The sequence below is a fragment of the Amia ocellicauda genome, chromosome 6, assembly GCF_036373705.1.
Source record: "Amia ocellicauda isolate fAmiCal2 chromosome 6, fAmiCal2.hap1, whole genome shotgun sequence".
In the NCBI taxonomy this organism is placed as follows: Eukaryota; Metazoa; Chordata; class Actinopteri; order Amiiformes; family Amiidae; genus Amia; species Amia ocellicauda.
Window position 1 is genome coordinate 26,366,572 of NC_089855.1, and position 18,112 is coordinate 26,384,683.

The window sequence follows — 18,112 nt, forward strand, 5'->3', positions numbered from 1 at the left end:
GTAAGAGTCATGTGTTTTCAGTTTCAAGACTAAAGTTAGCTCTGCCTCATTGTTTATAGTCTGCAGTAACCACTACTTGTTTCAGTCACCGATTTATTCATTGGATAAAGAACAAGCAGGAACTAAAGACAGCTGCAGTGCAGGCCTGGCAGAGCATCACCAGGGAAGAAACCCAGCATCTGCTGATGTCTATGGATTCCAGACTTCAGGTAGTCATTGACTGCAAAGGATTTGCAACCAAGTATTGAAACTCACAATTTAATTCATTATTATGTTAGTTTGTCCAAATACTTTTGAGACCCTAAAATTGGGGGAACACATATAAAAATGGGTGTAATTCCTACACCGTTCACCTAATTTGGATGTAACTACCCTCAAATTAAAATTGATTGTTTCCTTTCAGATCCACTGTGGTGGCATACAGAGCCAAAATTATGACAATTGTGTCACTGTCCAAATAGTTATGGATCTAACGAAATATCATACTTGTTTCTGTTCATCATGGAAATAAACATCTGTTTTTTTAATTTCAAATGCAATGCATCATACCTAAATATTTTCTCCAGAGTTCATCATAGAAGGTACATTTATTTATCTACACATTTCTCCACACCCTCATAGCCTCTAAACAGTAACAGCAGGCAATACATCTATTTTAGTTTAATTCCTACTAAATAATTATTATTATTATTATTGTTGTTGTTGTAGATGAAGTAGGGCTTTCAATAAGTTCATAAGTATTTATTAACTAATTATTAAAGTAATGAGACAAGCCTTTCAGTTGTGAATTAATATTAGTTTATAATTTTAGTTTAAGTGGATATGAGTGATGTAATTTGACAGTTGGGTGAGGTATAGTTTAATAAGTGAGGTAAATAAGGTTAAGCTATAGGATAATGCAAACACTATAAATATATTTGATCTCTGACCACCAGATGGCACTAAAAGTCAACAATAAAAAAAAACACCCAGAGTTTAAAGATTAAAAAAATGGACCCACCTGGAAATCACACACTACAGAGTTGTACCATATGGCCTTTATGATTTATAAATAGTAGAAAGTGGCTTCTAACAATTAATTGAAGTGTGATAGGGTACAGATTTGTACTTTGCATTCGACAGTTAGGTCAAAGTTTTGATTTGGTTCAGCCCTCAGCTAGCTTTGGTTGTTGTAATGTTCATACAGATAATACTCAGATGCAACCTGTTATCATCTCGGTTCCTACCATAATGTTCTCTTGAGACTTATATACCTCCATAACATAGTGCAAAATTTCTGTTTTTACAACTCCTTTTTAAGAACAACTGTATAGTTGAAAATGTATTTTTTACATAAGACTTCAATCAGTTATATATAAATAACATAATGTTATTCTCCATTGGTGTGTTATTGCTATTGAACATAATAAAACCTCTCAACAGGAAACCAGCATTAGCAATACCAACCAAAACTAACAATGACTCAAAACTAAGTATCAATCAATAGGTTAGGGTTCAGGAAACAAGCATTGCATAGATACAAATTTTGGTACATGGTACAAACATCATTACTGCGGGAGGTATATTCTTAATGCTGTTCCCCATGATTTGTTTCTTCTAATGACTGTTACCCATTCTATAGTATGGACTACAATACAGTATAATGGTAAAGTGTTGTTTAGACAGGTGCTATATATTAATAGAGTTTTCAATATTGCATTAACAGCAAAACGTTTTTTTTATTTTTGATTCTTAATGTAATTGCCCATGATTTATTTATGGTAATGACTGTAACCCATTATACTTTATTTATTACATTAGACAGGACTGGCTAGACAAGTGTTGTATATTAAAAGAGTCCTCAACATTACATTAAAAGGCAAAAGCTTCTTTTGATTGCAGATTACCTTGTCTTCTGCATTGTGTTTGTGTTTTGAAAATGGAGGCAGAAATCAGGTAGTGAGAATAGACCCAGAATAGACAACAACTTGAATATGAATCGTGATTATTATCATTAGTGTTACAATGATGATGATCATTAAAAATATATTGTTTTTTTATATGGTCTAATAGCAGACTATAGCCTTGAAATGTGTACCTTTTCAAATATTCTATTAGTTTTTAATATATGATTGGTAAATATGGAACTTTATGTTTTAAGGATAAAAGTAACAACCAATAACTGTAGTTTTATTATAATAACAATGAAGGCATTACAGTGAAATAACTTACAACTCATGCAGTCATTGAGGTTCTTGTTTCTTGCTGTTTACAGTTGGAGAAATTAAATTAGCATCTCAGGATCAAAACATTACAGTCTGTGTTGTTAAGTGATAGTATTACTGTAGCCTGCTGGAGAAGAAATCCCTGCTGATGAGAAATTACTATCTGAGTTTGTATATCTATTTTTGTAGCTTAGCAGGAGACACTCTGTGATTGTTAGGTCGCAGAATCAGAAGGTATATTGAGCATGCAGTACTATTCATATTAGAATGTATTACAAGTTAGGCAACTCACTTTATTTGTGCAGAATATTATTTTATGGGCGTACATACACATAGCGATAAGTGGTAGTATCTACTTCTTCATACTGATAATAACTTTAAAGTGGAAGATGTAAAGCTGTGCAAAGTGCTAATCACACTTTTCTGTTTTACACATCTGTGGCAGGACACAGCCTTCATAAAGTTAACTGTACAGGAAGTATAGCTTCCTATAGGCTAAGTTAGGACTGGCTTGATAATTTAAGGGACAACCAATGGATAATATAAGTAATCGAAGTCGAAAGTCAATTTTGCTGAGAAAGGGAAAGTATTTCAGCAAAAATGTAGGAAGTTAAATTGACAATTTTACTTCCTAATGAGGCACTATAGAGTGAACACTTTTGTAAACTGCAGACACTTTTCGTCTGCTGAATGTGTTCTTTATTTTCTACTTCTTAAATCATAGCATGTTTTGTCAATCTTTCAATCACTTGACCAAATACCGAAGTATCAGTGACTCTTAAACACTTTGGCATACACCCACGCACATCTACTTGGACAACAGGTAGCCTGAAGATTATAACATTTACCAGATACATGTGTGTGTGTGATGTTAATGTACAATCTAGGTCAAAAAGAGGCAAAAATAAATACATTTTAAGATACAATAATGATCTAATTTGATTACTTAAAATGCATTAAGTTTATTATTACTAAACCCCTTACCTATGCCTGTTCATTCTCTTCTTGTTACTAAAGTTGGATGTTTAAAACTTGGATGTTGATCTTCTTAAGTGGATAGCAACCTTTTGCCTAAAAGGTTTATACAATTTTCAGACATTCTCTGGTCAATGATAGTGATTGGACTGCTTCTGTGCAATTGCAGCCCTGCGGTAATGACTTTCATAAGCTTCTATTAACTTTCAGGGGGTTGTGAAAGTGCCACATGTTTAAAAAAGCAGTGCAGAATTTATTTTATACAGTGAGGGAAAAAAGTATTTGATCCCCTGCTGATTTTGTACGTTTGCCCACTGACAAAGAAATGATCAGTCTATAATTTTAATGGTAGGTGTATTTTAACAGTGAGGGACAGAATAACAACAAAAAAATCCAGAAAAACACATTTAAAAAAAAGTTATACATTGATTTGCATGTTAATGAGGGAAATAAGTATTTGACCCCTTCGACTTAGTACTTGGTGGCAAAACCCTTGTTGGCAATCACAGAGGTCAGATGTTTCTTGTAGTTGGCCACCAGGTTTGCACACATCTCAGGAGGGATTTTGTCCCACTCCTCTTTGCAGATCCTCTCCAAGTCATTAAGGTTTCGAGGCTGACGTTTGGCAACTCGAACCTTCAGCTCCCTCCACAGATTTTCTATGGGATTAAGGTCTGGAGACTGGCTAGGCCACTCCAGGACCTTAATGTGCTTCTTCTTGAGCCACTCCTTTGTTGCCTTGGCTGTGTGTTTTGGGTCATTGTCATGCTGAAATACCCATCCACGACCCATTTTCAATGCCCTGGCTGAGGGAAGGAGGTTCTCACCCAAGATTTGACGGTACATGGCCCCGTCCATCGTCCCTTTGATGCGGTGAAGTTGTCCTGTCCCCTTAGCAGTAAAACACCCCCAAAGCATAATGTTTCCACCTCCATGTTTGACGGTGGGGATGGTGTTCTTGGGGTCATTCCTCCTCCTCCAAACACGGCGAGTTGAGTTGATGCCAAAGAGCTCGATTGTGGTCTCATCTGACCACAACACTTTCACCCAGTTCTCCTCTGAATCATTCAGATGTTCATTGGCAAACTTCAGACGGGCCTGTACATGTGCTTTCTTGAGCAGGGGGGCCTTGCGGTCGCTGCAGGATTTCAGTCCTTCACGGCATAGTGTGTTACCAATTGTTTTCTTGGTGACTATGGTCCCAGCTGCCTTGAGATCATTAACAAGATCCTCCCGTGTAGTTCTGGGCTGATTCCTCACCGTTCTCATGATCATTGAAACTCCACGAGGTGAGATCTTTCATGGAGCCCCAGACCAAGGGAGACTGACAGTTATTTTGTGTTTCTTCCATTTGCGAATAATCGCACCAACTGTTGTCACCTTCTCACCAAGCTGCTTGGCGATGGTCTTGTAGCCCATTCCAGCCTTGTGTAGGTCTACAGTCTTGTCCCTGACATCCTTGGACAGCTCTTTGGTCTTGGCCATGGTGGAGAGTTTGGAATCTAATTGATTGATTGCTTCTGTGGACATGTGTCTTTTATACAGGTAACGAGCTGAGATTAGGAGAGTCCATTTAAGAGAGTGCTCCTAATCTCAGCTCATTACCTGTATAAAAGACACCTGGGAGCCAGAAATCTTGCTGATTGATAGGGGATCAAATACTTATTTCCCTCATTAACATGCAAATCAATTTATAACGTTTTTGAAATGCGTTTTTCTGGATTTTGTTGTTGTTATTCTGTCTCTCACTGTTAAAATACACCTACCATTAAAATTATAGACTGATCATTTCTTTGTCAGTGGGCAAACATACAAAATCAGCAGGGGATCAAATACTTTTTTCCCTCACTGTAGCATTTCTTCCTGACATACGCATGATCACAAATATTCAAATCCTGTAACCAAAATTCAACATAAAAAATATTTTGCTGCAAATATGTTGTATTATTAGTTCTTAAGCATAATCTCTAATATCACAAAAATCATTCAATAAGGTTGCAACATGTGAGAAAAGCTATTAATTTACAGTTTAATTAATACAAATATATGAATTGTGGAATATGTCATGATTATATATACATTTTTTTTATATATATATATATATATATATATATATATATATATATATTCATTACATATTCCAAAATCCATATATATATATATATATATATATATATATATATATATATATATATATATATATATTGTGTTGTGTGTATAGTAAGACATGAAGGATTGGGTTGTTTTGCCCAAAAAGAATACACTAAGAACACTACATCACATATAATTCCTTATATTCCTTTGATCTTTTTATTTATTTAATCTGAAATTACCTAGTTTAATGTGTGTGTGTGTGTATATGTATATATATATATATATATATATATATATATATATATATATATATATATATATATATAAATGGCGTCACTTTATTTTCTAAATGCCTGTTGCTTTTTTGAGCTCTATATTTAATTATTAATATTAAAACTAAAAAAAAAAGATCCATTCTGCAGAATTGTCACTGGAGATTTGTCTTAGTGCCTGAACCCTCCTTCTGTCACATCACACTCGAGGAACAGAGCACTCTAACCCCACCCCCCAAAACAACTTCCTCTCTCCCCCTCTGTCTCTCTCTCTCTCTGTCTCTCTCTCTCTCTCTCTCTCTCTCTCTCTCTCTCTCTCTCTCTCTCTCTCTCTCTCTGTTTTCCTGTGCTCAGTACACAAGACTGTGATCTACACTGAGTCAGATATTTCAAAAGTATATTTTGATTAAAAACATAGATAGACAAATGCATAATCTATTTTGAAAATGAGAGAATAGATCCACTTTAGCCAGAACACATTACAGAAAACAAAACAGTATATAATGTTAATACCAGCACAAGAAAATAATGTATATAATTTATATATATATATATATATATATATATATATAAAAATTATATGCCTTTTATTTAAAAAGTAACTAGGTCAAAGTTTAATCCAAATATTGTTATGTTTTATGTTTAGGCTTTCCTCTAGTATCCTGCATTTAATGGGATCCCTCTTATGTGCAATTTTACAGATGGGTGGACTGTGGCAGAAAGAGGTGAACAGGCTTGACCCCAGGTCACTCAGCAAGACAATTGTATGCCTTTAAAAAAATCTCCTGGCCCCTTAGTGGGAGGAGTTTGGGTAACTGCCATTTACAAAGGATTGCAATCGTGATGCCAGTTTTAACTCAAAGGTTTCAGAACTTGACACAGATTTCGTTTTTTTTTTTTTGTTGAATAAGCCATAGGAATTAAATGGATATCTTGTTTCAATCACATTTTAATGTACATATCTAAAGAATAATAATCATGATACATTTGCTTTTTTTTTGTTTGTTTAATGTTCATTAAACTTAATGTTTTCAGTTTAAACTTTTTAAACTAAATAATAATAATTAAAAAAAAGCTTGATCTTAAAAATATGTTTTGAATCTTCACATTTGTTTTAGCTATGAATTAGCTGAATTCGTCTGTATTTGTCCTCTGGGATTCTATAAAATGTTGCAACATATGGTATGTTTTAATTATTTGATTATTTATCCTGTTTGTTCACTGATTGATTGGTTGTTTAAATGTTTTGTCTAAGATTTATCAGAATTAGTTTGTTGGCTTTAAACTATATATAAAGTGTACAGCAAACATCACCCACATATGTGGTATAGTGCTGCAACTGACTAAAGTATAATTTAGTAATTGTTGTTTGAAACAATAATATAAGGTAGTTATGTTTTGGGATATGCAAAATACACAAATTCACACTATTTTTTGTGATTCTAAAAAGAGTTTATTTAATTTTGAAAACAATATTAGTTTTGTTTATATATTTTTAGTACAAGTGTTGCACCAGACAAAATAAATTAAAAGTACATACAGTAATGAAGCACTTTAAATTACAATATAGGTGATAGATATACTGCATAACTTGTTATTGTTCCTAATTGTTAACCAGTTGAGCAGAATTATTGTTTTAGTGTTGTTATAAGGGCTTTGCTACGTTTTCTGAGTTAAGTATATCTCTACATTGCCTTTTTAAGAAAAGTACATCACAACAACAAAATACACAAGCATGGAAAAAAGTATTCAATAGTATTATTATTATTTATTTCTTAGCATACGCCCTTGTCCAGGGCAATTTACAAAATGCTACTTTATTTAGCATTTTTTAATGTTTGTACATCTATGGTTGTTAATTAGATTACAAATGCACTATATCCCTGGTATACTTCATCATAATGCATTGATGGATATCAGTGCATAAAGAATTCACATTGAACTGAAATAAAGATAATTATCCTGTTGAGATTTAAAAGAGCATTGAGGAAGTATTTCACTAACTTCCCAGAACATTATATATGGCTTTAAAACTTGATTCATTATTTCACATCCAAGCTTGATCATTGAAAGTATACATATTAATTATGTTATATATATATATATATATACGTGAAATGTCAGATGCACCTGCTACAGTTACATATAAGCTATACTATTATCATTATTTATTTATTAGGAGACACCCTTATTCAGGGTGATTTGCAGGTTAAGCAAGAAACATTTTAAAGCATTACAAAAGTGTGGCAATACAATCCGTATAAAATACAATAAGCACACAACAATACAAACAAATCATATTAATCAATTAATTACTAATTCCACTAGCCTATAACATACAAATAAATCTTACCCTACTGAAAGCTATAGTTAGATGTGTATGGTTTACCTTTCTAAATTGTGATTTTGTTTCAATAAATACAAATACAAATAGCATAATTAAATGGGGTGACCAGTGTAGCTAATAAATGTTTTAAGTATTGCTGCTTATTATGTGTACTTACCCAGGACATTGGTGACTAATTTTACACCCATAACAGATGGGCTCTTAAACACACAACTAGACATTATTAAATAAATAAATAATAACAAAACAAAACATTAATTTACTGGAATGTAAGCATTATTGGTTGCCTTTAAATTCAGATACTTACAAATATTTTAGGTACTTTTTATTTCACTGTTGAACATATATTGCTTTATGAAATGAAATCATGTTGATTGAGTTTCTACTGCACAGATTTTGAATGAACTTTAACATAGTTGAATTCAAACTTTATTATTTTGTTATGTTCAGTTTCTTTCTAACATTTGTTCAGGGTTTGTGGAAATGTAACTATATATTCTCTCCCATTCCAAGTACCCCTAGGCTACCACCATCCTTCCACTCTTATGATATAGTTTATTATTATTTAGTTTTTAGCTAATTGGCATAGACAGGTAAGGAGAGAAGCACTGGCACATTATTATTTGCCATTAACAGCATTGTTTTTTTTTTTTTTTTTTGTATTGCTAACATACAATATAAGATACAATATTTGAGAGAACGTAGTACTAGAAAGGGATAATTATTATGTTAATTAAATTATAGTTAGTATAGTATGACACAAATAGCATGACTGTAATAGATAGTTTTGTAAAGCATCCAGGAATAATGTGGCCATCAATAAACGAAAAAAGGTATATGATTACCAATCAGAACGATATATATATATATATATATATATATATATATATATATATATATATATATATATATATATATATATATAAACATTTGGATCTTGCATGTTTTGCCTAGCCAGTAATGCTGGATATATGAAACGTGGGTCGAGTTTATTGATTTCCGCTCTTGTTGGAACTAATATAAGATCACATTTGGTCTAACTAACTTATCAGTATTTGTAATACACATTGCACTTGCTAATTACAAGTAATTAGCGAATGCTTTGCACAAGCGACGAATAACCTTGATCCCAAGTGATGGGGCCGGCCTGTCTAATGGGGATTTTGCATTGCAGCAACTCTTTTTGGATTGGCGGAGGGTAAAGATCGGAAGTAGTTTATTTATGCTAATGAAGGAGTTGGGCTTGTAGATATTTACGTTCAACGGGAGCCGCCCTTCATTCACCCACATGGTCACAACCGGGGTGCATTCGCGCCACTTTCGCAATTGCACTACAAACTCCTGCAAAAAGCCACACATTGAAGGCTGTGTGCGAGGGCCCGGTGCTGTACTTAAAGGCGAGTTAAAGTTTAGGGTTTAGTTTCGCCGATCTGCGTGGGAGCGGTGACAGCACACGGTAAGTCTGTGTGCAAGTGAGTGAAGATGGTGGATTTCGCTGGTGAGTGTCTTACTACGCGCATGTTATTGACAAGGGACCTGTTGTTGGCTTTTTTCTCGGGATGGGAGAGTGCTAATTGCCCCCGATTCATTCGTAAAGTTCACCCCCGCTCCTCCTGCGGGCTGGTTTTCGGCCGATCGCGTATTAATGAAGCAGTTTGGCAATAAAAACAGTGTAGTAGCGCGGCGCATGGCAGCCCTCTCCTCCATAGCGAGGGCAATGAGGGAGATTTGAAAAGCGTGCTGCTCCTGCTCCTCTGCAGCGGCGCTCAACTCCGCCGGGCGAAACGGGACTTTTTCCCCCCCGGATCGGTAACGAAATCCGTCTAGATGGGTGATTTGGGCGGAAGGGGAGCTGTTTTCGCGTGAAGTTTGGCGGGGGGGAAAGTTAGTTTTCCCTGCTCTGCTGTGTGTGCAGTGGCGTGTGAGTTAAAGTGCCTCCAGAACAAAGCAGCAGCACATGGGGCAGCTGCAGGCCGCGCCGTGCAACACACAGCGCTTCCAGGGGGGAAATGAGGTAGAAAAACGCTCTCAATCTCTCTGGTTTTCTCAACCCAGGGGAACTAGTCGGCCCATTCTAGTGCTAGTTGTTATTTTTTAATCGAAAGTTTGATTATTATTAATTTTTTAAGTGGATTGAATGTGGACAATGCGCAAAGCTGAAGGCCGGGGGAGTTCTTGCTTTTGAATAAGGCTGCGCTCAAATGCTGTATTTTGTAATGGTATATTCTCTGGCGTGTTTTAATCTGTGAAAGCGCGTTGTGCGCCAGGGACAGGGGTTGAATATTGGCTGTATATCGGCGGTAGAAGTGCACGCTTTGTATGCAGGGAAGGGGGGGATACAGTGCGCGTGGTCCGTCTGCGGGCTGAAATGCGTGAATCCCGCGCCCCCCCCGCGCCCCGCCGCTCGGGTCGGCGGGCTTTTAAAAGGATGCGTGCCGGCACGGGTGGCCCGGGCTTCCTCTGCTCGGAACCGTATTTTGGGGTAAGAAACGCACGGTTTTGCGGACTCGGCGGCGCCATGTTAGTGCGGAGCGTGGGGGGAGGGGGCGAGCAGGGACGGTGTCGGGGACCGCGCATGCGCTCTGGGTGTCGCTGGCGACGCGGGCCCGCAAGCTGCGCATTTCATTCCCGATTAAAATCCCACCGCCATTGTGCCGCCGCTGCGCGATCCGGTTCGCGTTCAAGAGCACGACACGTTTCTCTCGCTCTTTTTTTTTGAGATCCCGGGCAAGGGTTTGTGGAAGTTGGGCCAGAAAAGTGCTCGTAGTGCGTCACGTTTTGACCGCACAGTGACCCGCCGAGTTGGAGGATCGGAGCGCCCCTTAGTGTTGTGTGGCAAGAACACGACTAGTAGCATATGGTGCACCATGAGGCTCTTACTACTGTTTACTGACGGCCTTCACACAACTAGCTGTACGAGCTCCGTGGGGTGGGGGGGCACAGATCCGCAGTCAGCATCCCACTGCAAAACATGCTCGAGTCCTTCTGCGTGTGTATATGTGAAAGTGACATCTCTTTTTTTGTGTTTTTCCTTTTGCTTTTAAGGCCAAGAGACGAGACCAGATAAGGTAAGTGGAGATGTGCGGTTTAATTGAATTCTGGGTAAAGCCTGTCTTCCATAAGTAGATAACTTGATTCTCTTGTAGTGATCTCCTTCATAATGGCACTCATCCTAATTTTTGTTGCATACTATTCCCCTTCCCACCTCCCCTTCCACTGAAACAAAATGCAGACTTTTCAGAGCAAGTAAGTTTTAAAATATTTGCAAATCCTGATGAAAGTAACCCAGGGTGACTGTTTTGAGTGCTGTTTTGCCCATTAACTATTTTATATATATAATTTTAAAATTGTAATTGTATGTATATAACCAGACATCCTACAGGAAAGAGGCAGTAGTAACTGCATTTTGAACTTGCTGATCAGAGGATGTATAGTTGGTATTCCTCCATCTGCATTCTTGCTTTCAATGCTTTTCTGTAGAATGTATTTAAGTATATAAATACACACACGCCATTAAACTGTCCCTGGTTTTCTCAATATTTGTGCATGACCCAAAAGTGACCCTGTGCAACTTTTTCCTTCATATACAGTAGGTGTGAAGAAGATGAAGATCCCAGTAAAATCACGGTAATGCCAAAGTGCTTACAGTGCAGGTAGTACTATGTCATACCTACTGCAGTGGAGGCACTTCTAGCATCACTCTGATGAAGGCAGCGGCGGGTTGAATAGCACTGTGTGTGCTGGCTTGTGCTACTGCTTGTGCTAAGGTGCATCTAGTGCAGATAGTGAAGTAGATTAGCACCTACTGCCCTAAGTGCTCCTTCTGGCATAAGGGGCTGTGATCTGCATCCAGCAGGATGAAGACCCGTTTTATTTGTATTTATATTTTTGCAGTTCTCTGCTAGTTTTGCATAGTTGCACTACAAGAAAAATTGAGTTGTGCAAATCTATGCAAAACTGATGGTGGACTGCTTTATCTCCACCTGTTGTAAATTATAAAGTTGGACCAGGGGTATTCATTTGGGAAGTTTTTTGGCTGTGGATGTGATGAATCTGATTAAACTTCAGGTGAACTGATGCTTAGTTAATGCCCTGTGGATGGTGCCTGATGAGTTTCAGCAGTATTAAAGTGCTTATAGTGCAGGTAGTTTTTATTGATCTACTGCAGTATGAGCACTTAAAGTACTTCTAGCTTCAAGCGACGGACTTTTGTAATGGTCACTTGCGCTCGCTGCCACTGGTCTCTGGTTAGTTTTGCTGGTTTGCATTCAGCTTTAACAGTACTGTTGCTGTGCAAATCCATGCAAAACTGACCATAGCAGTGAACATTATCGGAGTATTGCTGTATGCAGGAGTCCCTTTCTGTGCAGGTTGGGATGGGTGGCAATGCTGTTTACTTGTAAGGTATTGCACTTGTCCCGGCCTGTTGAGGACTGGGGGAATTTTGCATCGGTTGTTTGTGCCTTTAATTTCTCTTCTGTAAAATGTTGGGAATTGTCAATACATCAGTTTCACGCAGACCCATTTCATTCTAGTGGTTTGTAAATTGTTCATGTAACTTTTTTTTGTGTGTGTGTATGTTCTGCAATATATCTGAAATAAAGACTGTTTTTCATGAAACCATTTGCGTTTTTACTCTTATTTCAACATTGAAATATAGTAAGCCTTGAAACCGTGGTTCTGAACAAAACCTGCCTTGTAAAATGTTAAGGTAGCATGTAATTCAAAATGCTCTTATTTGGGAATACATTTTGGGGGTTGGGGAAGCTTTATGAATAGTGCATTAGTCATTACCTGCTAAAAGGGGTGCATATTTAAGCCATTCTCACAATTTTGCAATATGAAACTTGGAAAGTTCTGATTAAAGGAAATTCCCCCAATTTTCTTAATCTTTGAAGGTGTATAAATGTTCTTCCCTCTGTGTGTGTGCACATAAAACTTGGATAATTTGAGTATTAAAAATTGTACTATTGGTGAGGTTTTAATAGGGTCAGACATCACTTTATTTTTCCCAAAATAAAGTATTAAAAAAAAATATATATATATATATACTGTTCTGTCCCTTAAGTGCATAATATTTTAAGCTTTTAATAGAGGTGTGGATAAAACCTCTATAAACCTCCTTAAAAATTGTGCTTTTGTAGGACTTTGACACCCCCCCACCCCCTCCACAGCACATTTGATATTGGAAATATTGCATTACTTCAGCAAATGTGATTTAAATGTATGGAGCCCTTTATGCATTCAACTACATATTGTTTGAAAGCTAGTATTAAGCCATACACAATTTGCATTCATCTCGCATTAGATAACTTCAGGGAGAAAAAGGGAATTAAAACTTTGTTAATGGCAGGTGATGCCTGTGTGATAACTGATTATAAAATAATACAAATTGAAATAAAGCCATGAAAATGAGTAAAGGAAATGCATGTCTAACCCATTGTTAAATGCTAATACATGCAATATCTAAGTTCAGAAACTTTTAAACTAGAAGTTTATAATCTGGACATCTTAACAACATGCCATGTATGTTTTTAATTTTGTTTATTGCAGGTTATAAATGTTAAGGATATAATTGGACTGGATGTTTACTGATATTTATAAATTTGTTCTATATAATGTGATGCTTAAAACAGGATCTATATTCTAATTATGGTATGATCTATTAAATTGAGACTGATGGACAAGGATTGATCATATTTTGGAGTTGGCTTTAAAATTGGGAACTAGTTTTTGGGAACCATGGTTTATAAAAAGTAATACAATATTAATGGTTGTGATCAATATGGATATCAATATGGCAGCTTTATTGAAATATTAGAATTGCTTCCAATTTGAATGATCAAAAATCCCTTTATTTTATTTTTTAATTAAAATGTATATTGCCTAGTTACAGTAAAAATTCCCCCCCTCAAAGATAGTGAAACTAAGGGGCATGTTGCCTGTGTAACTGAGCACATAATCTGTTTAGCTGTGCTTGTTTGGAAGATTTTTTCTCTTGTACATTTTGGAGGTGTACATTCCCAAATACTGTGTTAAGTACATTGAAAAACTAGAAATATATGCACACATTCTGGTCAGTACCTCAGAGCACGAAAACAACCTGAATTTTGGAAAATCTTTACAAAGTTTATCATTACTTGACCCTGTACACCATAAAAATTGGAATACAGCGGAGGTTAACATTTTTTGCCCTTCAATGAAAGTTGCAAATAACACCAAGCCCCTTGCATTGGTGATCTGTGTATCCCACAAAGGAAACCCTTTCTAAAATAGTTTGACACAAATTTCTTCATTATATAGCCTCCTCTGAGGTTTCAGTATGTTTGGAAATGTTTGACCGTGTACATTACTGAAGTTATAATTAGATGCAAGTTGAGTTAAATTGGTTGTGTATCAGATTAATGCCACTTTTTGAATTTGAAATGGTGTTAATGCCAAGGAATTTTTTAATTGGCACCAACTGACAAGTATAGATGCACTTGAGAATTTTCAAAATGTGGTAGTTTTACATTTCATATTAAATACATTTTTATTATATTTATAATCATTCGTCAAGTTTTGTTACATTTAAAATGTGTCTAATGTTGCTCAACTAAATTAAATGTTTTCCATGTACATTGTAAGAATAACCAATAATGAATGACAATGCTTGTTAAAAAGCCTTTTGTTTTCCTTCATAAGATATAAGCTAATTTTGTCTTTGTTCAAACACTTTTATTTTCAACCAGACATACTTCACTGATCCTACTAATTTGATTGTTGCAAAAAATCCTCTAATTACGTCATACACACAATTTAGAAATGGGAAAACAGACTATGTATTGCAGCAGATGTGTTGTTTTGTTGCAGTAATTTCCTGTTTCAGGTGCAGAGTTCACTAGGTTTTTGGGTCACCAGAAAAAGGAAAAATGCAGTATTTCATTTGTATTTTTATTTTGCAGCTGGTCAGTTCCTGGTTGCATTTCATACAATGTGAACCTAAACATATTCTGTTCTTACAGGTCTATGGTTTGTGTATAACTTGAAATAATTTTTACTCCTACTTTTAAAACAAATGCCAAAACCACTGCTATTGATTAATGTAATGGATATCTGTATCTTTTAATTGGCTTTTATGAAATGTGGGATAATCACTAAATACCTTGACTAGAAAGTATAGCCATCCACAGTCAGGATGAGAAAGTCAGGATTATGTCAGCAAGATTTTAAAGATTGTCTTGGTTATATCCTATTAAGTACTTGTAGGATGAGTTAAGTTATATGTCACCTGCCACCAACACACATTACAAAAGTACAGAGAGAATTAAAATCCAATCTTGCATCAAACATTTATACTTGAGGTGACCAATTAAATGTTAGTGTTGCAGATCAATTATAGTTTTCTGGAATTTGTGTTGGTGTCTTTAAAAAGCAAATGATTTACCATGTTATGTGAAAAGTAAATGTTTAAAAAGTACAGATACAAACATCACTTTCTTTTATTATTGACAATTTGAAGTGGCATACCGCTTGTATCAATCCTGCTTTTGAAACGCACAAAGCTGTTATTTTGGGTCATTAAATATCTAAGAGAAAGGTAAAATAAATGGCAAGGACCCAGATTTTGTTTTTTTTATATATATATACAGTTAGGTCCATAAATATTTGGACAGTGACACAATTGTCATTTTGGCTCTGTACACCACCACAATGGATTTGAAAGGAAATGAGTGTAGATTTTCATCTTTAATGTGAGGGTAGTTACATCCAAATTGGGTGAACATTATAGGAATTACACCCATTTTTATATGTGGTCCCCCCAATTTTAGGGACTCAAAAGTATTTGGACAAACTAGCATAACTGCATGCTCAATTGAATTCAGGGTCATTGTCCATCTGCACTGTGAAGTACCGTCCAATGAGTTTTGAAGCATTTGACTGAATCTGAGCAGATAATATAGCCCAAAACACTTCAGAATTCATCCTGCTGCTTTTGTCAGCAGTCACATCATCAGTAAATACAAGAGAACCAGTTTCCTTGGCAGCCATACATGCCCATGCCATAACATGCTTCACAGATGAGGTGTTATGCTTCGGATCATGAGCAGTTCCTTCCCATCTCCATACTCTTCCCATCATTCTGGTACAAGTTGATCTTTGTCTCATTTGTCCATAGGATGTTGTTCCAGAACTGTACAGGGTTCTTTAGTTGTTTTTTTGGCAAACTCTAATGGTCTTCCCGTTTCTTGTGGTAAACCCTCTGTATTTACTCTGGTGAAGTCTTCTCTTGATTGTTGACTTTGACACAGATACGCCTACCTCCTGGAGGCTGTTCTTGTTCTGGCCAATAGTTGTGAAGGGGATTTTCTTCCGCACGGAAAGAATTCTTATGTCACCCACAGTTGTTTTCCATGGTCTTCCGGGCCTTTTGGTGTTCCTGAGCTAACTGTGCGTTCTTTTTTTTTTTTAGAATGTACCAGATAGTTGATTTTGCCACACCTAATGTTTTTGCTCTCTCTCTGATTGGTTTGCTTTGATTTCTAAACTGAAGGCAAAACTCCCCAAGAACAAGCAGGAACTAAAGACAGCTGCAGTGCAGGCCTGGCAGAGCATCACCAGGGAAGAAACCCAGCATCTGCTGATGTCTATGGATTCCAGACTTCAGGCAGTCATTGACTGCAAAGGATCTGCAACCACGTCTTGAAACTTACAATTTAATTCATGTTTATGTTAGTTTGTCCAAATACTTTTGAGACCCTAAAATTGGGGGAACACATAAAAATGAGTGTAATTCCTACACCGTTCCCCCATTTTGGATGTAGCTACCCTCAAAGATCAAAGTCTACACTGAAAGCACATCTTTATTATTTTCTTTCAGATCCATTGTTGTGGTGTAAAGAGACACAATTATGACAATTGTGTCACTGTCCAAATATTTATGGACCTAACTATATTGTGCATGATTTGATAGAAGAGCTTTGTTTTATCAAACAGTATACACTTGCTATTATGAAAAAGGACATATGTTAACCTGTGTCACAAGAAAACATTTACTTTAATACATATCTGAGGCTTAATTTCTCTTTAAATTAAGACATTATTAGGCATATTTTAGTCCCTGGGGATAGTGTGTGAACAGAATATTAATATTAAACACATTGCAATATATGCTGTCTACTGTGACTTTTGCCAGAAACATGCAAAGAGTTAAGTCATTTTTCTCACTGCATGTTGTATTAGAGGCTATTGTCTCAACTAATATATTGAGTGGTTGCTACCAGTGCTTACAGAAAGCAGGAAATTATGAGAGAACCTTGGTTGATGTCACATTAAATACGCAGATGTTGCCGAGATTATTGCCAGGCACTGGGACCCTTGGACAAAGGTGCAGTGCAAATTCATGTGAACCTTCTAGACTATGAAATAAAAAATCTAGATAGAGCCCATAGCTTGTATTTGAATATGGGAAATGTTCTAGGCTTTTAAGAAATGTAATGGAGAAAACCCCACACAATTATCTTTGAGTGTTTTACAGCTAGTTTCACAGACTTGGATTAGCACACATTTTAACATTGGTTAGTCATAGACTAGTACTGATCTGGGTCTGTGAAACCAACCCTTAGACTCTTGGGCAAGGCAGCTTTTATATAAGACGATTCTGAATTTGACAACTAGAACTTCACAAGGTGAAGGCTGCATATGTTTGTATACTTTGTATGTTGTGGAGACCCTGTTTCTATTTTTGTCGTGCATTTCATTAAAGAATAAACAGCTTTTTCTTCATGCTGTTTTTACTGCCAAGAATATACTAACCTATCTGGAACTATCTGGAAAAATGTGGTTACAACTGCCATTGCGCTAGTCTGCAGACGGAAAAACACATAAAACATTAATATCCTGAGTGATGCAGCATAATATTTGGGTTGACTTTGGGTATTTCCATAATGACACATTTAATTGTGTACCTTGAATCACCTATTATAAGTAATTAGATTATCAATGAACAATAAAAAGGACTAAAAGAAATGCAGTAAAATACAGGGATTTATTTAAATTCACATGACCATTTGTTTGTTAATTAGTTTCTCTGATGGCAAACTAGTGGATATTTAATCAAAGCCCATGTTTTTTGGCAGTTAACAAATGATAAAAAGATTAATTATTAAGTTTGGAATTTTCAATTATAAGATATTACAGACCATGCATTGAAATATATTAAATTATAAGACATTATGTTT